Here is a 24,875-nt window from a genome sequence, read left to right on the forward strand (position 1 = left end):
TAAATGCTCTTTCAGTTATGTTGAGCTTCTTCAGAGTTAGCCATAGCTTCAGCACGAAGTGCTTGGACAACCAGAAGACTATCCGTGAGGGAGGGGTTGCTCATTGGGTAGTGGCGTTCCGCTGGTAGCCTTGAAATGTACCCAAAGAGTAAATAAATGGACTGAAGCCAGTGCTGGCATTGAATGTTGTGTTTACAGTGAATGCTGCTTCCTCTAATGTAGTCACCTATGATGGCTTATTTTATGGGGAGGCCTTGCGGAGTTCTGATAATAATGAGCCATTGCTGCACTTGACCAGTCCATTGCCTTCTGCCGTGTATGCTGCAGAGTAGTGTATTTCAACCCCATGGAGGTGCATGAAGCGGGTGAACTGAACAGATTCAAAGGCAAAGAGCACCATGATCCGAAAGGCAGTGGTGGTCAGGTTAGCCAAAGCGATAAAGGACAGAATGTGAATGTTCAGTAACTTCTTTTGCACTTGTGGAGCAAACAGCACCAGGCACCACATGCACGCTTAGAACTAAAAGAGTGCCCAGAGGAGTATTCGCTTGTCCCATATTCCACTCCTTTCTCCAGAATTCAATAACTCTCTCTAGACAAAGAGTGATCGAACACCTACTCATGGAGTACTGTACTACTCCTGCAATAGAGTGCAGGCACTTCTCCGCAGGAGTAAAACTACCATATTGAAGCAGCATCCTCCACTTTTTCAGGTAGAGTTCCAGGAGTCCGTTTTTTAGAGTAACTATACTCCTGAAAGGAGTATCAGCCCTGATGTTATTTTACTCCTTCGAAAGGAGCTTCAAGTGTTTACAAAGTATCCTACCATTTTTTTTATTTCCCATATTCTTCAGAGCAAGCTGGTCATATGTTTTCCAGGATCGATCTGCTCTACATCTACAAAAGAGTGCTGGAAAATGGTGCATTGTACTTTCACCAGTTACTGTTCGCTGATGAGTGAACTGTGCTTTAGTGAGCAAAATGGATTATGATCTTTGAGCAGAATAATTTTTGCTCATACAACTCCTTTATGGTTACAGTGCAGTTAGCACATTAGTATGGTGCTCAATCTGCATTGGGAATAGCAATTCTTCAATAAATAGTGCCACAAATGTACAACACTGATAACTTTTATTTCTCAGTCATTGTTGTGATTGCTGTGGCTGCCCGAAACTCACTCTCGAGGCACTCACTAGGATCAAGCCCCTTTATTGTTTCAAGCAACAGACAAGTCCGCTTTGCTCTTGGGGTGTACTTGACATTAAATTCCCAGAACATTGCCAAAAGCAAAGCAAACCCATCTAAAAAATCCACTGTAATGAGCTGTAAGCGCTCAAAAGAAACTAAGATGCTGGATGATACCTTAGCTTGCTCATCTGAGAGAAGGAGCGCTGGGTGTGCGTGCATTTCTCCGGGTGCCTGCAAATATGAATGACAATAATGAAAGTAAGAGTTAATTCCAATGCCCCTTTCATTTTATCCTGCATTTAACCCCTTGAAAAAAAAAACAATGCAACTAGAATGTACTGATCATGTGTGCCATGTCGCCATTTATATGTACCTAAAGCAGTAACATATTGCGACCAAGTGCAGGCATCTTTCACTGCAAACCTTTATTCAGAGCTAAAACATTATGAAGCTCAATACAATTATCACTTGGCTAGTCATTTTAAAAGCTGTGTGCATGTAAAAGAAGCACATATTTACCAAATGAAAATTGTAACATGAGCAAGCTCTTCTGCCAGTATCACCATGATCAGCCTGACTACGCCCATTGCAGGGCAAAGCCTCCCCTATGGCTCTCTAATCAGCCCTGTCCTTTGCCAGCTACGTCCACCGTGTTCCTGCAAACTTCCCCCCCACCGAACTTGCTGCTGCCCCCTGCCTCGCTCGCCTTCTCTTGGAATTCACTCCGTTACCCTTAAGGACCAGCTGAAGAAAATAGGAGATGGTCCCCGTGTTCCGGAGCGCGGAAGGCAGAAAATAGAGGAGCATGCCGGCTTCGAGACAACGACGAGGTTTGCGCATCGGGGCCGCAAGACGCCACTACGCCTCAAGGTCATGAGCCCGGCCGGGCCGAAGCTGCAGATGGCCTCTCTTTTCAGTGCCCCCCCCCCCTGCTTTCCTTCTCCCTCTTTTCCCTCTGTGTGTGTTTTATTTTCTTCCTTCCAGTGCTCTGACACTATTGCAAATAAACCTCTAGTCTCAAAGCGGAATCCGTCGAGTGAGCATCGTTCTTTGGAGGCTCTTGCGTGCGCGGCCCCCGCCGCCCGAACGAGTCTACGCGCAGTATAAGAACCCTAGTGCAGCTCAGACATTTTAAATTTGTGGGGCTAACTGTACTGTGAGACAGTGACCTAAGTTTGAAAGAAACAGAATTAGAACTTAGTCAACTACCATCAAAGACGCCACAGAACGACTCCAAAAGAAGCAAGCCGCACTTCGTCAAGCCATCGAAAAGATCATCGCAGCAGCCACCGCCCTCCTACAAGAGCCTGCAGCACAAAGCGGTGAGCTTGAAGAACAATTTGACCTCCTTATCGAGCAAGCAGAAGAGCTAAAATCGGTTAACGACTACATTGAGAAGCAAATAGACCTACAGGAACTTGACGCAGAATTAGCCGCCGTATCTGCTTACAGTGAGAAGATTAGCATCACGAAGACTCAAATAAAAAGAGCCCCACGAAACCAAACTTCTTGCGAAGACCGGTCAAGAACTCTATCAGTAACGGGGGAACCTTCCGAGCCTAGTTCTCAGCTTTCAGTTCACGCCAGCATTACCACGAGCCAGCTTCCATCGGCAACAACCAAACTTCTGAAGTTGGAAATCGCCAAGTTTAATGGAGACCTGAGATCATGGCAGAAATTTTGGAATCAATTCAACTCAACAATCCACAAAAAGGCTCTTTCATCAATCGATAAATTTCAGTACCTGACAAGTCATCTAACAGGGAAGGCGGCTGCGGCTATTGAAGAGTTATCCCTAAGCGATGAAAATTACAGAATTGCCATCAGGACTCTCACCGAAAGATTTGGGAGAGAAGACGTCACCATCCAAGAACACATGTCTTGCTTGCTCGGTGTTCGCCCGGTAAACAACCTCCATGACTCAGAAAGGCTCAGGACCCTCTATGATGAGGTACAGTCAGGAGTCCGAAGCCTCGAGGCACTGGACGTGACATCGAGCACGTACGGCGTGTTGTTGCTGACTGTCCTTCGGAAGAGTATCCCAGATCAACTTGGCCTCGAATACTACCGGAGGAAGGCTGCCACTTCAACCATTCCCCAAGACGAGCTCCAAGATTTCCTCGATTTCTTGGCAACGGAAGTGAAGAACAGAGAATGAGCACAGTGCAGCAGCCGACAGTCCCTGAACAGGGATGTTGAACCGAGGGAGCCAAGCATTAAGGGGAAGCCACCATCTGCAGCCGTCTTCGCGGTAAAGGGCTGCAAGTCACAGTGCTCCGTCTGTGGGGCAGAAGACTACGTTACGGCAGACTGCGTGGCCTCCGTTGCGCCAGAAGCCAAGAAAGAGATCCCAGCTAAAGAAAGACGATGCTTTAAAGGTGCACTGAAGAGGATTCTGAACTTGTCTTTTTGCCGCGGGAACTCGATCTACACGTTCCGAGCATTCTTAGAAACCGTGACTTATTGCCCTGTGTGGACGATTTTCCTAATTAAATCGAATTAACGTCCGGCTCCCGCCTTTATTTTTTTAATTCTCCTCGTACGTTGGGCGGAGTCGACCAACGCGTGAAGTGCCTTTTAGCCAGCTTCGTGGAGGCTTTGCTTTTGCTTTATTTTGTTTTTTAGGTTTTCATGAATAAATAGTTTCATTCGCAGATAATATAGCCACAAAATAAGCCAGAAAAAATAAAACTACGCACGGACTATTTGCTACTACGTATTACTCCGCCGATGGCAGAGCGGCAAGCTGCCACGGGACTGGGTGAAAGGCGCTCCACGCGTTGGTCGACTCCGCCCACCTTACGAGGGAGAATTTAAAAAAAAGGCGGAAGCCGGACGTTAATTCGATTTAATTAGGGAAATCGGCCACACAGGGCAATGAATTGAAGTTTTTCAGAAATCTCGGAACGTGTAGATCGAGTTCCTGCGGCAAAAAGACAAGTTCAGATTCCTCTTCAGTGCACCTTAAAATCCGCGAAAAGGGATCATCGAGCAGCCGATTGCCGAACAGTAAAGTGGCTCAAGTGCGCGAAATGTTCCGCCCGGCACGCTACTGGCGTCTGCGATCTCAGCAAGTCGACACCACCCCTTTCAAGAAACGGTTCTGCACCTCTCGAGGTTGTCGTGCAGACATCTTTAAGGTGGCGCAGACTGGCTGCACTCCCCACGTGCTCCTACAGACAGCACAAGCCTGGGCGGAATCGAAACAAAAGCGCGCCTTGGTGAGGATTCTGTTCGACGGTGGCAGCCAGAGAACATTCGTAAAGCGAGAAGTATCCCGGCGTCTCAAACTTCAAGTGGTGGGAGAAGAACGTCTCGCCATTCACGCCTTTGGGACCACTGTGCCAGACGTCACAACATGCAACAGAGTCGAGTTGCGTCTACGAAGCCGGCATGATGACCACGTAATAAGAATCGAGGCTCTCGAGGTTCCAGAGATTTCCGGGGACTTCCTGCCACCACCTGATGCATCCGCTACCAGCCTGGCTGCAGACCAAGGGCTCCAGCTCGCGGACCTGGTCTCGGACGACCATTGACATAACACCGGAGTCTCTCTCCTGATTGACGCTGACCATTACTGGGACGTCGCCACTGGAAGTGTCAAGCGGGTCTACGACAAGCTTGTCGCCATGAAGACCATCTTCGGGTGGACGCTGCAGGGTAGAGTGGCAAGAAACACAGCGACGACCTGTTTGACAACCACCGGAGTCATGCGCATGTTGGTGACCACTGAGAAATAAAACGGTGACCTCTCCAGGCAGCTGAAGTCATTTTGGGAATTGGAAAATCTTGGAATCGTTGGCACAGAAACCAGAGAAGGGAGACGAAGTTCTTCAAATCTTTCAAGAAAGCGTCACCTACAGAAATGGCCGTTATCAGGTCTCTCTGCCCTGGAAAGAAAATGCCTCAGATTTGGCAGACAACAAGGCCATAGCTGCGCAGAGACTTCGGTCGTTGACAACAAAGCTGATAAGAAACGACGGTGACATGCAAGTTTACGACCGAGCGCTGAGAAAATACCTGGTTGCTGGGCACGCTGAGGAGGTCGACGAAAATGGTGAGTCCCCAAAGGGACCTATTTATTACCTCCAGCATCGAGGCGTTGTCAGACCGACAAGCGAAACAACTAAGCTGAGGGTGGTCTTCGATGCCTCCTCGAGCGCACGAGGTGAGCTTTCGCTAAATGATGTTCTCTCTGCTGGACCAAATTTGGACCCAAACCTCTCAGACATCTTAATCAGGTTTCGAACCCACAGAATAGCTGTCATGGCCGATATAGAAAAGGCTTTCCTCCAAATGCAGCTGATCGAAAGTGACCGTGACGCCTTGCGCTTTCTCTGGTATGAGCGACCTCCCAAGCAGTCACAAGCTCTTCTTCCTTTAAAAGAGTCCCGAATGACACGAGTGCCCTTCGGGGCAACATCAAGCCCCTTTTTGCTCGCGGCAACTCTGAGGTATCACATTGAGTCAGTGCAAGACATTTATCCGAGGACCGCGAATGTACTCAAGAACGACTTATATGTGGACGATTTGGTGACAGGCGCTGATATAGTTGAGTAGGCAGAGCGCATCTGCCAAGAATCGCAGCACATTGTGCACATGGCAGGCATGCATCTATGCAAGTGGCAATTGAATTCTCCCCGCAGGGAGGCGTCTGCAGCATGCAGACGTTGGTGAGTGGCGACACCACGGGGTTAACCCGAGCATCCGCAGGGACATCCCCTCAGGGGGATGATGGTGAACAATGCGTCACCACGGACCCGAGCATCCGCGCTTAGCCGTGCGTGGCATCGCCGTGTCCGGGGAAAAGGGAATCCTGGTGGTTGAGCCGATGCCGAGCGTTTGGACCCTTAAGGCCCCTCGGCGGAGGCAACACACCACTTTGGCCCCAGCTTCCTGTAGACGGCACCTCCGGCCTGACCCGACCGGGGGAAATCGGCAGTCGCCTTTTCCTGTTCTCCTCTCCATCTTTCACTTTCCTATCTCCTTTCTTACAACTTTCCTGTATCCTCCTCTCTTCTTCAATTTTTCCTCTTTTTCCTGGCGGCGAGGGTTAACCGTGTGTGACCAACTACCCTGTGTTGAGTCATATTAGGTTATAGTTAAGGTGTACAGCTGGCGTGGGCAGGACTTGCCTTCAAGTTCCTGTCGCGTCCCCTTGTTGGACTCCATGGTGGGTGGCTGCCACCATGACCGAAAAACCAAATTTTTTTATGGCTCCCCCCCTTTCAAAACTAGATCGCTCTCTCAAAAGAGTGCGGAACGAAGCATCAGACTTTTTTTCGAAAAAGAAACCTACATTCTCAAAGTTTCATGTGATACATAGCAACAGTGACCAAAAGCAAGCTCGAATAATATCCCCATTTCTTGTAACCAAATGTTTAACAGATACCTTAGGGCCTGGCTACAAGGTATCCAAAATGTCCAGCGGCGACCTACTCCTCGAACTCCGTGAGAGCATCCAATGCTCGAAACTCTCAAACATTGCTTTAATAGGGGACATCTCTGTCTCCGTGACTCCCCACCGATCTCTTAACACAGTTAAAGGCGTTATCTCAGAGGCTGACTTCATCCACCTAACAGAAACCGAAATGCTTGAAGGACTTTCTGATCAAAATGTAATTGACGTGCACAGAATCAAAATCCGCAAAGACAACAAAGAAATAGACACCAAACACATGGTCCTCACGTTTAACACCAGCAGTTTGCCCGAAACAATCGATGTTGGATACCTGAAAATCACCGTCAGACACTACATACCCAATCCCCGCCGCTGTTTTAACTGTCAGAAGTTTGGCCACGGCTCACAGAGTTGCCGCGGCCGCAAAACCTGCGCGAAATGCGCTTCGAAGGACCACCCTTCTGAGGAATGCGACGCAGCCCTACGCTGCGCGAATTGTGAAGGAGATCACGCTGCATACTCCAGGGCGTGTCCGTCCTGGAAAAAGGAAAAAGAAATCATCACCATTAAGACCAAAGAAAACATTTCATTCAAAGAAGCGAGGAGGCGTTTTGCGCTTACCAACACATTCTCCTTCACAGCGAAACCTAACTTCGCTGATGTGGTGCGCGGGGGCGTAGCACCACACAGCGCTCCGGCACCTGCCGCGGCCACTTCCACCGCGCCTGTGGCAGTGCCATCCACGCCCCAGGCAGAGACAGCGAAAGCTGCTCTGCCAACTACAAGCCAGGGAGTGCCGGCCCACAAGTCAGCATCCCGCAGGACTTCCCCCCGTCGGGGGAGGCCTGACACCCACACACCCGCGGCTTCTTCGCGGTCGTCCAGCACCTCTTCCGAGGTGATGGACCAAACTCCCAGCCCGCCTGCTCTACAGCGGCGGAACAGCTCTCTTGAGCGAAAAAAAGGCAGGGCTACCATAACGGCCCCAGAACATAAGTAAACCTCTCGTTGCTCCTACCCCAAAACATAAACATGGCTTTTCTAGTTCAGTGGAACTGTAGAGGAATATTGAGAAATTACGATGACATAAAAAACATTTTAGGGTCAATGTCACCCGTAGCCTTATGTCTCCAGGAAACCAATTTAGGTCCGCAACATATGAACATCCTGAAGCATTATAAAACATTTAGACGAGATCGTGAACAGGCAAATAGACTCTCTGGAGGCGTCGCGATTGTCGTGCAAAGCGGCGTCCCTGCTCGAGAAATCGCACTCAAAACGAAGCTTGAAGCTGTTGCGGTCAGTGTCGTCAGCCATAAAACAATTTCTCTCTGTTCTGTATATATTCCTCCACATTCTACATTAACACTCCACGATTTACAAGAACTTATCAATGAACTTCCAGAACCATATCTAGTAGTTGGGGACTTTAACGCTCACTCCCCTTTTTGGGGAAGCGAGCACTGTGACTCTAGGGGTCAAATAATCGAAGATTTTATCCTCACAAACAATGTATGTCTTTTAAATACAGGAAAAGCCACCTACTGCTCCCCTGCCTCGGGGAAAATGACCTTTTTAGATTTGTCTTTTAGCTCACCTTCTGTTTTTAATGATTTTAAATGGGATGTCATTGACAACCCATATGGCAGTGACCACCTCCCTATACTAATCACTTTAACATCCCCACCGGAAATAATCCCGTCAAGGCCACGGCGCTGGAAGCTGCACCTCGCCGACTGGTCACTTTTTAGAGCAAAGGCAAATTTAGAAAATATACTTTTAGATAATCTCTCCATCGACCAGATAAATGAAAAGTTCACTAATTGTATCATAACTGCCGCACTCACAGCTATTCCACAGTCGTCAGGAGTGGTGCAACGAAAACAGAAAATATGGTGGACAAAAGAGTGCAAGGATGCAAAAAAACTACAAAACAGAGCTTGGGGTAAATTTCGCCGGTATCCTACACATGAAAATCTCGTTAATTTTAAGAAGGCAAGAGCCAAAGCTCGGTACGTCCGTCGGGGTGCCGAGAAAGCATCATGGCAGAGTTATGTTTCATCCATTAACAGCCAGATGACATCTAAAAAAATGTGGGAGCAGGTTCGCAAATTAAATGGAAACTTTTCACCCTTCACAATTCCTTTTTTAACAACACCCGGCACACAAACAAGCATAGAGGAACAGGCAGACATACTAGGGGAACATTTCGCTGCAGTTTCAAGTTCATCTCACTATACACAGTCTTTTTTAAAATACAAAAACACAGCTGAAAAACAGAGGCTCCCAACAAGTGGAGGCACAAATGAAAAATACAATTGTCTAATTACCCTCCAAGAAATCAATAAAGTACTATCTGCCGGCAAAAAAACTGCTCCAGGACCCGACGAAATACACTATGAAATGCTTGCGCATCTTTCCGAGCCAGCCGTGGACGCACTTTTAAGATTCTTTAACACAATATTCATGTCTGGGAAAATACCGGAAGCCTGGAAGAAAGCTATTATTGTACCGCTTCTTAAGCCTAGTAAACCCCCAACTTCCCCTAACAGTTATAGACCCATAGCCCTGACTAGTTGCCTTGCCAAATCCTTCGAGAGTGTCCTAAATATAAGACTAACCTTTGTTCTTCAATCTGGTGAACTTCTTGATATCCATCAGTGTGGATTTAAAAAGGGATGCTGCACTACAGACCACCTAGTCCGCCTTGAAAATACTGTCAGAGAAGCTTTTATACACAAGCAACACTGTCTTAGCGTCTTTTTTGATTTAGAAAAAGCATATGATACTACCTGGAGGTTCGGGATCCTCCAGGACTTAGCTGAGCTTGGCATCCGTGGCAGAATACTGAACTCAATTAAAGACTTTTTGACTAACCGTTCATTTAATGTTCGTCTAGGCTCAACCCTATCAAGGGATTTTATTCAGGAAAATGGAGTGCCTCAAGGGTGTATTCTAAGCACAACTCTTTTTATTGTAAAAATGAATTCTCTTAACAAAATTATACCAAGGTCCATAACATATTCAGTCTATGTCGACGATCTTCAGATAGCGTGCACATCTTCCAATATATCTACATGTGAAAGACAAGTACAACTTACAATCAACAAACTGGCAACATGGGCAGACAAGAATGGTTTCCAGTTCTCACCACAGAAAACAGTAGCCTTACTTTTTTCACTCAAACGAGGCTTGCACACAGATCCCACATTACACCTAAACCAAACCACACTGCCTTTAAAAAAGGAACACAAATTTCTAGGCATCACCTTCGATAAAAAGCTTACTTTCCTGCCTCACATAAACGCACTAAAGAAGAAAGCGTCGCTATCACTGAACATACTTAAAGTCCTTTCACGCAAACACTGGGGTTCTGACCGGGTATGCCTTCTACAGATTTATCGCTCTGTAGTACGTTCCGTTTTAGATTATGGCTGCATAGTGTATGGATCAGCAAGGCCGTCGTACTTGAAGCGACTGGACCCTGTGCACAATATGGGTTTGCGTCTTTCAACTGGTGCTTACAGGACATCACCCATAAAAAGCCTTTACGTAGAAACCAATGAACCACCACTTGCAGACAGACGAACAATGCTCACATGCTCATACATTTTAAAGATCCGTTCCCAGCCTAAACACATCTGTTACCCACTCGTTACAAAGTGTCCATCTCGAATAATATTTACCAACAAACCTCTAGCAATCAGACCACTTCTTCTCCGCTTTGAAGAGAAATGCCAAGAACTAGACATAATGAACATATTACCTAATACTGCCCGCAAACCTGATCCACTCCCGCCTTGGTACTGCCTACCATCTGTGTGCGACTTCACATTAACACAATTTCGGAAAAAACATACACCACATGAACAGATATTACAAGAATATTTAGCACTCAAGGAAAAATACAGAGAATACGAAGCATTTTATACCGATGGATCAAAATCGGCGCACTACGTGGGAAGTGCTGTAGTTCAGAATTATTGGGAAAAAATAGTACGGCTACCTGAGTGTGCATCCATTTTCACCGCCGAGTGTTACGCAGTCTTACTGGCTGTAGAAAAAATAATGAATGAGAACATTCAGAACAGTATCATTTACACTGATTCTCTGAGCATACTAACCTCACTTCACCATAGCAATGCAGTGATGCCACTAATCGGGGATATCATACATAACATAACCAGCGCCACAATACAAGGACAAGACATAAAATTTTGCTGGGTTCCCAGCCACATTGGAATCGCTGGCAATGAGAAAGCAGATGAATGTGCTGGAAAAGCTCGCAACAAAGAAATAAAGAAAGTGAACATTCCCTACAAAGATGGCATGAAGTTAGTACAGTTTAAGCTCAGAGATAAATGGCAGTCTGGATGGAATATTGAAGGTAATAATAAGCTCCACTTAGTAAAACCATTTATAGAAGAATGGAAGTCATGCTCCCACCAAGAACGTTTCATCGAAGTTATTTTATGCCGCCTCCGTATTGGACACACACATCTCACACACAACTTCCTACTTACAAAAGAAGACAAACCTGTTTGTGAAAAGTGCGGAGATGAAGTAACAGTAAACCACATATTATTCTCATGTACAGAACTTGAATCACTAAGAAAAAAACATTTTACTACCTTTTACAAAGAACACATTCCTTTTCATCCAGCATTGATTTTAGGCAAAGATGCACTTGTCAGTATACCGTGTGTTTTTAGCTTTTTAAGGGAAGCCAGTATTCTTCATCAACTCTAATCTACTCACCCTGTGCTTCGTTACATACAATTATACACCTCAGCCACTTTCTCAATCACGAGAAGGAGGCTGAGGTCTTTATCTGAGCTGTTGGGAGCCTCGAAATCCTTGCCGAGCCAAGGATGTCTGCGGAGGTAACCCAACCTTTAAAGGTTTCTGCTATCAGACATTTTTTTTTTAATTCTTGTCTTTCATCAGCTACTTAGTAAAAATAACTTTTAGGCCCTTTACACCACCGTTTTTATCCACTTTGTTTTCAAACTCTGCTCAAACATATTTTTTTTTCATACCTTGTTCTTGGCGCATGATAGCCTTAGCTGCTTATGCGCCAATAAACCCAACACAACACAACGCAATTGAATTCGATTCAACTTTCGACGATGTTATTCGAAAATGAGAATGCACGAGGCAGCTTAACGGAGCTTACAATGACCAAGATCCTGGGTGTCGAATGGAGGCCTCACCCAGACGATTTCATGTTTGAGATGAACACCCTTATAGAATTTTTGAGATCGCGGCAAGACACAAAGAGGTTTTCGCTGCAAGCGTCTACGTGTATTTTCAACCCCTTTGGTTTCCTTGCACCAATTTCTACTACAACGAAGATCTTGTTTCAGACCCTTTGGGAGCGAGGTACAGATTGGAATGAGAAACGGCACCAAATGTCCCATCGGTCAAGTACATCTGCAGGCAAACAACTCTCTGAGCTTCGCCACATTTCCGTACCTCGTAAAGTCGCCTTGAAAGAAGAGCATGCCCAGCTGGAGCTTCACATTTTCTGTGATGCCAGCCCGAAAGCTTAAGGCCCAACTCCAATCTCACTTCCGAGGTGTCGCGCCACGCGCTGGCACGTTGAGCGCCGCGTCGGGCGTACGCATCTCCAGAGGTACGCATCTCCATTCTCCGGGTGCTGGCTCGCGCCGCTCGCGTCTGGGCACTCGCTACAGTGATGTTGCTAGAAGCAGTTCGACTGCCAATAGTGGTAAGAAGTAGCTACCTGGCTTCGGGGCAAGACATTGCAATGTTGCACTCGCCTTTCGAGTAGGCATTGAAACTGCAAGGCGATGCATCCATGCTGCATGCCGAGCCATTTGGAGACAACTCAAAGACCACTTCATGAAGGTGGGTGACCCTTTGCAGCTAAATCTGTTGCCTGTGCAACTTTGCTTTCAAGCAGCTTGGTCCGAAAGCAACTGCTGCACAGTTTTTTTGGTGAGAATCCAATATGTAATTTTGGTCAGTGTTGCTGGTATTTCACAGATGAATGGAGACCAGGCGGTTGTGCCCCCCATAGACTCCTGTCTGAGGGAGAGGGAATTATCGCATCCAAATGCATTAAAAAAGCAGTTTCATATTTTAATTTTTTAATGTTTTCATATACGAAAAAGTTGAACAATCATCTTGTTCATTACTTATGTGGGAAAGTAGTAGGTCCTGCACAGTCTGAGTTCTAAAACAATCAAGCACCACATATACCACATTGCACATTGGCTTCCTGGCATGTGACTTTTTTTGTAAGACTGGTACTGTTTGCCTCACAAAAGTACTGATCACTGCTTCTAGACACCTACAAATGCAGACTGGAAAGGAATTGCAGAAGGTTTCAGGTTGCGATGGCAGTTCCCAAACTGCTTGGGGGCAGTTGATGGAAAGCATGTCGCCATTGTCTGCCCTCCCAATTCTGGAAGCAGATACTTCAATTACACAAGATAAAATTTCTTACTTGAGACAGGCTCTGCCCATATAGGTTAATTTCTGTGATAAAGTAAAGTGACGAGTGTAAATAACTGACACTGAGTGATTATGTGTGTGGAACCTGAGTGGACTAGACAAGTCGGTCTGGGGGCTGCAGAAGTAACTGCATCTTTGTGAAGTAGGTTACTATTGTTATGCATGCTTGATGGGGTACAGAGGTGTACAGCTGTAAGTACAGAGGCTCGGCACACTGCAGACGGTGATAATTCTGGTATTGTGTCACAAGCTAGCAACTAATGGGACAATATTGCCTTTGGTATTTCTTCAGGCACACCAGTACTGTGTGAGAGGCTTATTTTCCAAATTCCTTGTTCATGCTGATATCAATAGTGCCTGCATCTTCAAGCAAGCAGTTTTTCATAAATAACCTGTCAGGGAAGAGGCTTTCAGAATATTACAATCTGATGGGGAAATAATGAAGCTTGCTGGCACAGTTTCTTTCACAGTTTTGTCACACTCTTCAAAAAAGTCCTGCTGTTACCGGAGAAACACCTTCAGTTGAACCAGTTAGTCACTGATCTTTCCAATTAGTGTACGGTACATATCATGGTGACAGGACATGAAGTGGCATCATGCATTGTTCTCGTGTACTTCTGCGGCACAGGCACTCTGACGGCAGATTAAAGGCTTTACCTTGCCCCACGATTCAGTGAAGAAAGACAACTGTTGCATTGCAGCTAAAAGCACCTCTTGTCATCAAATTTTCGCTTTGGTGAAGCCTCGACAGCAACATTCCAACACTGTACTTTCACTGCTACAAACCGCTGTTCTTAATAGCACGAGACCTGCTGAAAATATTAAAACAGGGGTCGCAAGAACAAAATTCAGGGCGGCACTTTGTTCACCTAAAGTGCGGTGAGGCGAAAGCCTTAAGCGCAGTGTTGCTGCTTGTGTCACTAATGTGTGGTTAAGATGTCAGGCTTTGCTTCTAAGAGCGGAACACGACAGCGTCTTGCAACGCTGCCAGAGAGTCCATAGAACGCCATCGCCTGTTCAGTGCCACGCATTGCTCGTCGGTAAATTGGTTTTTGAGGAAAGGAAATGTATGTCTCTCATATCTCGGTGGACACCTAAACCTCGCAGTAACAGGAATGGAGGAAGATGGGAGTGAACGAAGACACCGTATTCACTAGACGCACCTTTGTTCATTCCAAACCATAGAGCTGGCATGGCGGAGTGGTAGCGTGCTCGTCTCGCACTCCGGAGACCGGAGTGGTAGCGTGCTCGTCTCGCACTCCGGAGACCGGGGTTCGATTCCCAAGCTCGACCAATTTCCTACTCGGTTTTATTTATTTATCTGGTCTGACTAGAACCCGCAAGGGCACCTTGTGTAACGAGGTGTTGGTGCTTGGCGCCACCACGGACCCTTAGCTCCCATACCGAAGCTGTCATCCGTACCGTGGCGATAGGTTGAAAGGTGGAGGGAAGAAACCTTGAACGGTGGCGGTCGAGGAAGTGGTCAATCCTCGGCCGATGGGCTCCTCGTCTGTCTACCAGGCGGGGAGTCCCGGGACCTTCCTCTGTGTATAAGGGTGAATCAGAGGCGATAAATTATCAGGAACCCTTAGTTTATACATGCCGTATGGAAAAATGTGCAAAAAAATCTGATCGGCCCCCGAAAAGGGGTCGCACCGATGTGAAGAAACTAAGTCCACAGAAGCCAGAAGCGTTTGCGAAGTTTTTTATGCTTCACTCAAACACTGATGTACCGGTAGCCAACCTATCTGCATTTGTCATCGCCAACACCCTAAAAAGTTGTGTAGGCAAAGACTACAAAGCCAAAAAGCAACGAACCGGAGACCTCCTTGTAGAAGTAAACACAAAAGAACAAAGCACCAAACTAATGTCACTACAGAATCTTGGAGAAATGAGCGTACAGGTAACCCCGCACCGCACCCTGAACCACTCAAAAGGCGTCATATCAGAATATGAACTCCTACAGAGTACCGATGCTGAAATGGAAGAAGAACTAGCCGAACAGGGAGTAATAGCAGCCCGACGAATAACCATCCGGAGAAACAATGCAGAAATCAAGACAAAACACATTGTCTTAACCTTCAATACCACAACCCTGCCTGACTCAATCCACGCCGCATACCTCCATTGCAAAGTCCGCCCATACATACCAAATCCGAGACGATGTTTTAAGTGCCAGCGCTTTGGACACAGCATGTTGGCTTGCCGCGGTAAACCAACTTGTGTCACATGCGCAGAAGACTCACATACAGAAGAAAGATGCGAACGCACAGCAAAATGCGTCAACTGCAATGGCGCACATGGCGCGTACTCCAGGTCGTGCCCAGTCTGGAAAACAGAAAAACAAATTATAACTTTGAAGACCACAGAAAACCTGTCCTACCTTGAAGCAAAAAAACGCGTCTCTTTCCAACAGAAAGGGACATACTCTGAAGCGGTGACGCGGGGACGGCCGCCGCCTTCAGTTTCTGTCGGCACACAGGTCTATCCGGTGGACCTGGTGTCGACACCCAAGTCCCCACCACAGAAGTCGGTGGTACAGTCCACAGGGCTGAAACTTTCGCGAGAAGACCACGCGATCCTCGCTGGAGGCCCTCAGGCCCCACTTTCAGCAGCCACATCCTCGGCGACAGACACCCAGAACAGCTCAGCTGAACTGGACCTGTCGCCCCACCCCTCTAAGAAGGCACCTGCTGGCCCAAAAGACTCTGCCGCTGGAGCAGGGCCTGGCTCAGCGGTGCCAACAAAAAAGACGAATGCGAAGGCCACGGGCCATCGCAACCAAGAAGCATCCCCCACGTCCACCGTGGAGGATATGGATGTCGGCGAAAGTCCGCCGACATCTAAAACACACACATCCGCGGCGTCTCCGCGGAAATCCGGCGCCACGAAAGTGGCGATGGATACAACTCCTAGTTCGCCACCGCTGCAGCGGCGGCGAGACTCCCTAGAGAAAAAAGGGAAACCACGAATCACTGCTCCTGAGAATAAGTGACTTTCCTCAATCCCCAACTTATCACAATGGCGTATCTAATACAATGGAACTGTAGAGGTCTACACAGAAACTACACAGACATAACCGATATGCTCAAAACAATGGCACCTACAGCTGTGTGCCTGCAAGAAACAAACCTTGGGCCACAGCACACAAACATCTTTAAAAAATATAATATTTTCCGGAAAGACCGAGTACAAGCTAGCCGACTCTCAGGAGGCGTCGCTATCATTACGCAAAGCGATGTCCCTGCAACAGAGGTATCATTAAAGACGAACTTAGAAGCGGTCGCAGTAAACATCATTAGCCATAAAACAATAACAATATGTTCTGTGTACATACCACCACACAACACAATTACCATGCATGACCTAGAAGAACTTCTGGGACAGTTGCCTGAGCCGTATGTCATAATTGGGGATTTTAACGCACACTCCTCATTCTGGGGAAGAGAGCATACTGATTCCAGGGGTCAGCTCATCGAGGATTTTATTCTTTCACATAGCATATGTTTAATGAACACAGGAAAAGCAACGTACTGCTGCCCCAGCTCTGGAAAAATGACCTGCCTAGATTTAGCGTTTGCATCACCATCGGTTTTTAATGATTTTATTTGGGATGTTTTAGACGACCCTCGGGGAAGTGATCACTTACCTACGGTTTTAAAGCTAACATCAGCTACCTCCATCCTCCCTACTAAGCCGCGGCGATGGAAAATTCACCTCGCCGATTGGGCACTTTTCAGAACGAAGGCCACACTAGAAAAAGAATATGCCGAAACCCTTACAATAGAAGAAATAAATGAAAAATTTGTCACATGCTTAATATCTGCAGCAATAGAAGCCATCCCACAAACGTCTCAAATTGCACGAAAAACACATAAAGTTTGGTGGTCAAATGAATGCACATTGGCTAAAAAGCAGCAAAACAAGGCTTGGGGCAACCTTCGCAGATATCCCACTGCAGGGAACTTGCTCACCTTCAAAAGGGCTAGAGCCAAAGCACGATACATTAGACGCAATGCAGAAAGGGCATCATGGCAACAGTACATATCCTCCATAAACAGCTCAATATCATCAAAGAAAATGTGGGAGCAGGTACGGAAATTCACTGGAAATTTTACTCCATTCACATTTCCAATGCTAACAACACCCGGTACTCAAACAACATTAGAAGATCAGGCCAACATATTGGGGGAGCATTTTTCCACAGTTTCAAGCGCATCCAACTACACACACACATTTCAAAAGCACAAAACAATAGTAGAAAAACAAAAACTTCCCTTCAGAACATGCATACATGAAGACTACAATCAGCTTATTACAATACACGAACTAAACACAGTACTAACATCCGGTAAAATGACAGCACCAGGCCCAGACAGTATACATTATGCCATGCTTGCTCACCTCTCTGAGACTGCCATAGAGGCTCTCCTAAAATTTTTCAATAAAATATGGATGAGTGGAGAAATCCCCCATGCATGGAAAGAAGCCATCATAGTACCCTTCCTAAAACCTGGCAAACCACCAACTAGCCCCACAAGTTACAGGCCAATAGCACTCACTAGCTGCATAGCAAAATCATTCGAAAGCATTCTAAACATCAGACTAACCTTCATACTTCAGTCCCGGCAACTTTTAGATATACATCAATGCGGGTTTAAAAAGACATGTTCCACAACCGATCACCTTGTCCGCTTCGAGAACACAGTCCGGGAAGCGTTCATCCACAACCAACACTGTATCGGGGTCTTCTTCGACCTGGAGAAGGCTTACGATACCACGTGGAGGTTCGGTATCCTCCGTGACCTAGCGGACCTAGGTATCCGCGGCAGGATGCTGAGCTGTTTGAGCGACTTCCTGACCAATCGCACGTTCAGAGTCCGCCTAGGCGCAACCTTCTCCAAGACTTTTTTCCAAGAAACTGGTGTACCCCAAGGGTGCATCCTCAGCACGACCTTATTTGTCATCAAAATGAACTCCATAGGAAAAGTAATCCCAAAATCCATAATGTACTCAGTTTACGTAGATGACCTCCAAATAGCATGCACGTCTTCCAGCATACCTACCTGTGAGCGACAGATACAAATAACAATAAATAAACTGGCCACCTGGGCAGATAGAAACGGATTTAGATTTTCTCCGCAGAAAACAGTAGCGGTTCTATTCTCTTTGAGACGAGGCCTACAGGCCGACCCCACACTATATCTAAACCAGACCCCATTACCTGTCAAACAAGAGCATAAATTTCTAGGAGTAACTTTCGATAAAAAGCTCACTTTCTTGCCACATATAAATAGCTTAAAGAAAAAAGGTTCCCAGGCCCTTAATATACTGAAACTACTGTCAAGAAAACGCTGGGGGTCTGATAGGGCATGCCTGTTACATATATATCGTTCTCTAGTTCGCTCTAAGTTAGACTATGGGTCCATCGTATATGGCTCAGCAAGACCATCCTACATAAAACGACTGGATCCAATCCACAATCTTGGTTTAAGGTTGTCTTCAGGTGCTTACAGAACCTCACCAATAGCAAGTCTGTATGTGGAAATGAATGAACCTTCCTTAGAAGATCGAAGAACTGCACTAACTTGTACATACATCCTCAAAATCCTTTCTCAGCCCAAACATCTCTGTTACCCAATTGTGACGAAATGCCCATCCCGAATACTCTTCAATAACAAGCCTCACGCGATTAAGCCGTTTCTCTTACGCTTCGAAGAAAAATGCCAAGCTCTGGACATACTAAACGAAATTAAAAATATTGCGCCAAGACACGAAGCGCTACCACCGTGGTACACTCTCCCCACAGTGTGTGACGTCACACTAACACGCTTCAGTAAAACCTGTACACCACACGACCATATAATACAAGAATATCTAGCACTACAAGAAAAATACAGAAATTACACTGCATTTTATACTGACGGGTCAAAAACTCATGCTCATGTAGGAAGCGCAGTAATACAAGGAAAAAATGAAAATGCAGTACGACTGCCCTCATGTGCTACAGTTTTCACCGCGGAGTGTTATGCTATTAGTGTTGCGGTACAGAAAATAACAAATGAAAACATCAAAAAGAGCATCATTTATACAGATTCACTGAGCGTCCTTACAGCATTAAACTCCAAAAATGCCACAGAGCCACTGATTGGAAGCATCATACACAATATAGTAAAGGTCACAACACGAAAACATGTTATAAAATTCTGCTGGGTTCCTAGTCACGTTGGCATTAGGGATAATGAGAGAGCCGACACGTGTGCTGCACAAGCCAGAGCCATGGAGGTGAAACATGTGGGTCTGCCTCCGAGGGATTACATGAAGTTAGTGCATAGCAAACTAAGAGCCAAATGGCAAGCTTCTTGGGAAAATGAAAGAAACAACAAGCTGCATACTGTAAAGCCTATTTTGAAAGAATGGAAATCATGCCGTCATAAAGAACGTTTTATCGAAGTAATTTTATGTCGTTTACGCATAGGCCACACACACATCACCCATAACTTCTTATTAACAAAAAAAGACAGACCTGTGTGTGAAATGTGTGGAGAGGAGCTCACAGTGAATCACATTTTAATCTCTTGTTCACATCTCGAAGAACTTCGAAAAAAGTTTTTTACGGTATTTTACAATGAACACATTCCATTTCATCCCGCATTGCTTTTAGGCGAGCAAACACTCGTCGAGTTTTCACTTGTTTTTAAGTTTCTAAAGAAAGCCAATGTTTTAAGTTTAATATAATGTAACTTCTATACACTTAACATAACATCATCTAACCTTGTGTTTGGCGCATGATAGCCATAGTTGCTTATGCGCCATAAAACCCCATATAACTAACTAACTAACTAACTAACTGGTCTGACTAGAAAGGTTAATTAGGCTAATTGGTTTAAGCAAGCAATTAACTAAACTCAGTCCCACTTGGAGCATCACTATACGATCCCTTTAATTGGTTGCGTGGTTAGTAGCCAAAGTACAATTGGCCCCGTTTGAAATTCGCGCACTGTGACGTCACGACCATTTCGACCAATTGAAAAGCGTGACATTTCTGTCGACAACTGCTGCTTACAACGATGAGGCATTAAAGGCTTCCGCCTTAATAAAACGCAAGTTAGAGCAGGCTACCGCCAAGTGCCATTTGGCACATTGATATGCCCTTACAATGCGTCCCAAAAACCGAAAATGTGCCGTCTGAGGATGAGACGTGGTTGAATTTAGTTAGACACATCTGGTGGTGAAGTTAACACGTGCTTTCAGAAAACAGGCTTTAATTTCTAGGGTCACCAGAGTCATCACAGTGAAGAGCCTAAAAACAATTTTGTACCATTTTGAAGACATTTTAGTGAGAACTTCCTCTGAACTGTGACTTAAACTATAACACGGGTGAATTCTACTTATCTAGTACACTTGGATGATATGATGCTTTTGGTTTTGAGTATTTATGTCGCTTTTTGTTGTGATTGTGATGCGAATGTTTAAATGCTACTGTAAATATTTCATTCATGTTGATACTTTAGTTGTTTTTTTTTTCAACTGCCTCACCTGTAGCTGCTTTGTAAACAACTGAGGCATTATGTTGCCTCAGCAATGTGGGCGTACGGCACCTCTCAAGCTGCATTCAAGCAGCTTTTTTCCCTGCGTCCTTTCTCTCCCAGTGATACCTGTACCACTAAGAGCGAAAAATAAACTTCAATTTCAACCCCGGGTCTATACCATGCTAGTATGTCTCATTAAACCTTGGATTGCCTGAATATCGCAGGTGTCAGTCCGGTGCAGGCTAGACACAGCTTCACCTCCTTGCCTTTTTGGCAACAAGTTCAATTTTGGGTTAAGCGAACAAGTGGTGCTACAATTCATATAGAATGCACTGATGCCCTGGCCATGTTGAGCTAGGAGCATTTGAGACTTATGTGACACTGCCTGTGCTAACTGTCACTGCTATACCTTTAATTTCAGGGAACATACTCAATTGTCCTCGTGGCTATTGTCGATAGCGAATGCAAGTATGTACTTGTAGACGTGGGTGCGGAGGGCCGTCTAAGCGATGGAGGCACCTTCAAGAAGTGCGATTTTGGCCGTGCCTTCACCGAGGGAAGTCTAGACATCCCTCAACTTGAGACACTGCCCGGGACGAGTGTGACCGCCCCATGTGCCTTCGTGGGGGACGAGGCATTCCAATTGAGAAAAGATTTCATGCGCTCGTACCGCTCAAGGCACCTAGAGGATGAAAAAAGGGTCTTCAACTACAGATTAAGCAGAGCAAGGTACGATCTGATCTGGTGCTATTTTACAAGCCTTGATAATGCCTCAGAAGCACTAATTACACCTGAGATGTCATTTTGACATACAGTGCAGTCCACTTATAACGATACCACATATAACGATATATCGGTTATAACGATGGGTCGACATGAAAGTGTCATTTTATGCATTAGGTCTATGGGGAAAAAAACCATTTGTAACGATAGGTTATTCACCGCATATCGGATATAACGATCAAAATATTGCCGTCCAAATGGCTTTTTCCGTGCAAAATAATCGTAACATTTGCGTTGCTTAGTTCCCTGAAACGAACGATGTCGAGACGACGCGATGTTTACCTCCGTAAGTTCGTATCTGCCGCCATTTCCACGCTGCGCGTCCCGCGCCGCCCGCGCACCGGAGAGTACTTGAGTAGGCGCAGCGCGCCACAAGATGGTGCTAGCTGCTTCATGCGCGTCGGTCACAGTCGCTCCAAAAGAGAGAGAAAGAAAAAAAAAGCGACAAGCAAAGCAGCGGCGCGGTGGCGCCCGAGCCGCACCCACTCTCTCTCTCGCGATAGCAGGCTGACGCCGCCGAAGCAGTGTGCAACCATCGGTACAACTACAACCCAGTTCGAAGATGGCGCCGACAAAGCGTAAAGCTGTGTCGCTTGACACGAAGATGGATATTTTGCAAGACTCTCGACGCGGCTTCAAGGTGAGCGCCCTCGTGAAGAAGTATGAGCTCGCCCAGTCGACGATATCAACCATCTTGAAAAACGGGAGCACCGCGATTGTGAAGGCAGGAGCTATCAGCGGCCATGCCGATCAGCGGAAAAGGGTTAGAGACCCCTTGTACGCCAATGTTGAAGAGGCGCTTTACCAGTGGTTCATCACAACCCGCGCACATAATGTGCCTATTAGTGGGCCAATACTTGCCACCAAAGCGAAAAACTTCGCTTTTCTTCTGGGACGGCCAAATTTTGAGCCTGGGGGAGGCTGGATTCAGCGCTTTAAAGAGCGGCACGGAATCGTTTACAAAAACGTGGTAGGGGAAGCGGCGTCTTTGGACACAGAGGCAAAGGAGCAGTGGCTGCAGACAAAGCTGCCCAGCGTGCTGGAGCGCTACGCGGAGAAGGACATATATAATTGCGACGAAACTGCTCTGTTTTTTCAAATGTTGCCGTCGAAGACTCACGCTCTTAAAGGAGATCGATGCCCCGGCGGGAAGCACTCAAAACTTCGGGTGACCGTGTTGCTGTGCGTTAGCATGGACGGGAGCCATCGTCTCAAGCCTTTCATGATCGGGCGATCGAAGAAGCCAACGTGCTTTAGGAATCAGCACATCCCGGTCCGCTATCGCAGCAACAAGAAGGCGTGGATGACCCGCGACCTGTTCGAAGAATGGCTGCTCGAATTCGACAGTTTAATTGAAGGCCAAGGCAGAAAAGTAGTGTTGCTACTTGACAACTGTAGCGCACACAGCGTTAACCCGAAGCTAACGTCTGTCGAATTGATGTTTCTGCCTCCGAATACTACGGCAGGCCTTCAGCCGTTGGACGCCGGCGTGATCGCCAAATTTAAAGTCCTGTATCGGCGGCGCATGCTGGAGTGGCTAATTTTAGCCATTGACCGCGCAGCTCCTGGCACGTCGGGTCATGCAGACGGGCCCCCTGACCTGAAGATCAGCCTTTTGAAAGCCGTGCGCTTCGTTTACGGTGCATGGTATGAAGTTAAGCAGTCAACCATATGCAACTGCTTCAAAAAGGCGGGCTTTGTGCGTCAGGACGAACTTCCCCAACCCACTGAGACCAGCACGGTGGAAGCCCCTGACATAACCGAGCTCTGGGAGCTCGTTCCTACTGGTGACACAGGTGGTGCGTCGATGGAGGACTTTTTGACTGCAGACAGTGCTGCCTCGTTCTGTGATGAGGTCACCGACGAGGCGATCGCCGAAGATGTGCTGTCTCGACAGACGGCAAAGTTGTGCGACAGTGGCGACGGCAGCAGCGACAGTGACAACGAGGTTGACAGCGGCACCTTGATCCCGACCACGATGTCCACGCAAAGTGCACTGTCGTCGATCGACTCCTTAATTGATTTTATGCACGCTAAAGGATTGCCGCCAGTGTTCGCGCAGCAGCTGGAATCCATGCACACCGCGGTTGTGAAGCTGAAGCTGCCGCAAAAGCAACTGCAGATTTCGGACTATTTCGGCGCGCCTAACCCTTGACACGGTTACTGGCGCTAGAAATAAAGTTTGTTTTTCACAGCCTACTTTCTACATCATCTATTCTTTAGAGTAAGTAGCGAATTCAAGTTCGGAGCTGCAAAGGTATGTTCCGCGTTTTTTATTTTTTATATTTTTTATAACCAGTCCAGATATAGCGATCATCGGTTATAACGATCATATTTTTCGTCTTTTTCGATATCGTTATAAGTGGACTGCACTGTATTTTATTGCTAAAGAGCTTGCTGTCTGCAGCTCCCAGCTGGTGTTGCATAATAAATTGTTTGCGTAAAGCACAACCTTTCTAAGCTGACGCTTGTTGCTTTGTATTTCTTTTCCAGACGATGTGCTGAAAACGCCTTCGGTATTACTGCAGCCAGGTGGCGAATTTTGCTGCGTACCATCCACCTGCTTCCCGAGAATGTGGATTATGTTGTGAAGGCTGCCTGCATCCTCCCCAACTTCCTGACCATCCGGAACCCAAGATCTCAAAATTTCATTGACAGAGAGGACACTTTTGGGAATGTTGTGCCAGGACGCTGGCGGCAAGGCATTCAGGGAGCACATGGGGACAATTCCGAGCCTCTCTACTTCCAGCTAGCCCCAACGCATGCTAGGAACCGCCGCTGCCAGGGACCTGTTCACGGCATACCTTTGCAGCACAGTTGGTGAGGTTTCCTGGCAGCGGCAACAGCCGGGCATTTCAAAGGAGGAAGTCTCAAGGCGCGCACAACAGCAGCAGCACCATCAATGTCAGTGAGGGTACAGCACTATGTGACAAGAATGCACAGCAACAGTTTGTTACACCAACTCTGGCTCAGGAAGCTGCAACATTCAGTATTCATGTACCCCATGTTACGACTGTAATTCAGGGCAAGTACATAAAAACCTTGGGAGCACTATCCTGACATGAAAAGGCCTAGCATCATATCGCCGCTGTGCTATTTGCGAGCAGAACAGCAAACATGAGGCTGCCATGCTCTAAGCAAATGTAACTGTTCCATGCAACAGGGTTGTGGTAGACTGCACATTGTAAGGCCTCATTTTGGCACAATGTGACATTTTCGTGCCACCTTCCAAGGCATTTTGGAGTGAAAAGTATGATGTCAGACAACAGGGTTTTACACAGCTGTGTATTCTTCGAACACTTGTAAAAGCTTCACGCGCAATCCCAGTTTCTGTTCTTTGGGCACCTTCTTAATCATTTGCCCCAAGAACAGGCCGAATAAATCGTCCTCATCTTGCCCTGCGCTCGCGTTGAGGGTGTCAGTAAGTCGTCCCACTTGCATCTCCAAGGCATCTTCACAGTCTGGCACAGTCTTCCTTCTTTTTCTGATGG

The 24,875-nt window shown here is 46.6% G+C and overlaps 1 pseudogene across 1 annotated transcript; it reads left to right on the forward strand.

Annotated features, from left to right (window-relative positions):
- Positions 1–346: 346 nt before the first annotated feature.
- LOC149338976 (uncharacterized) lies at positions 347–24,875 on the forward strand (annotated as a pseudogene). Its single transcript, XR_016283857.1, has 3 exons — positions 347–424; positions 21,023–21,330; positions 23,878–24,875. The product of XR_016283857.1 is annotated as an uncharacterized LOC149338976 (transcript).

This window comes from Amblyomma mixtum, chromosome 6 (genome assembly GCF_055824585.1).
Source record: "Amblyomma mixtum isolate Tamu chromosome 6, ASM5582458v1, whole genome shotgun sequence".
Classification (NCBI taxonomy): Eukaryota; Metazoa; Arthropoda; class Arachnida; order Ixodida; family Ixodidae; genus Amblyomma; species Amblyomma mixtum.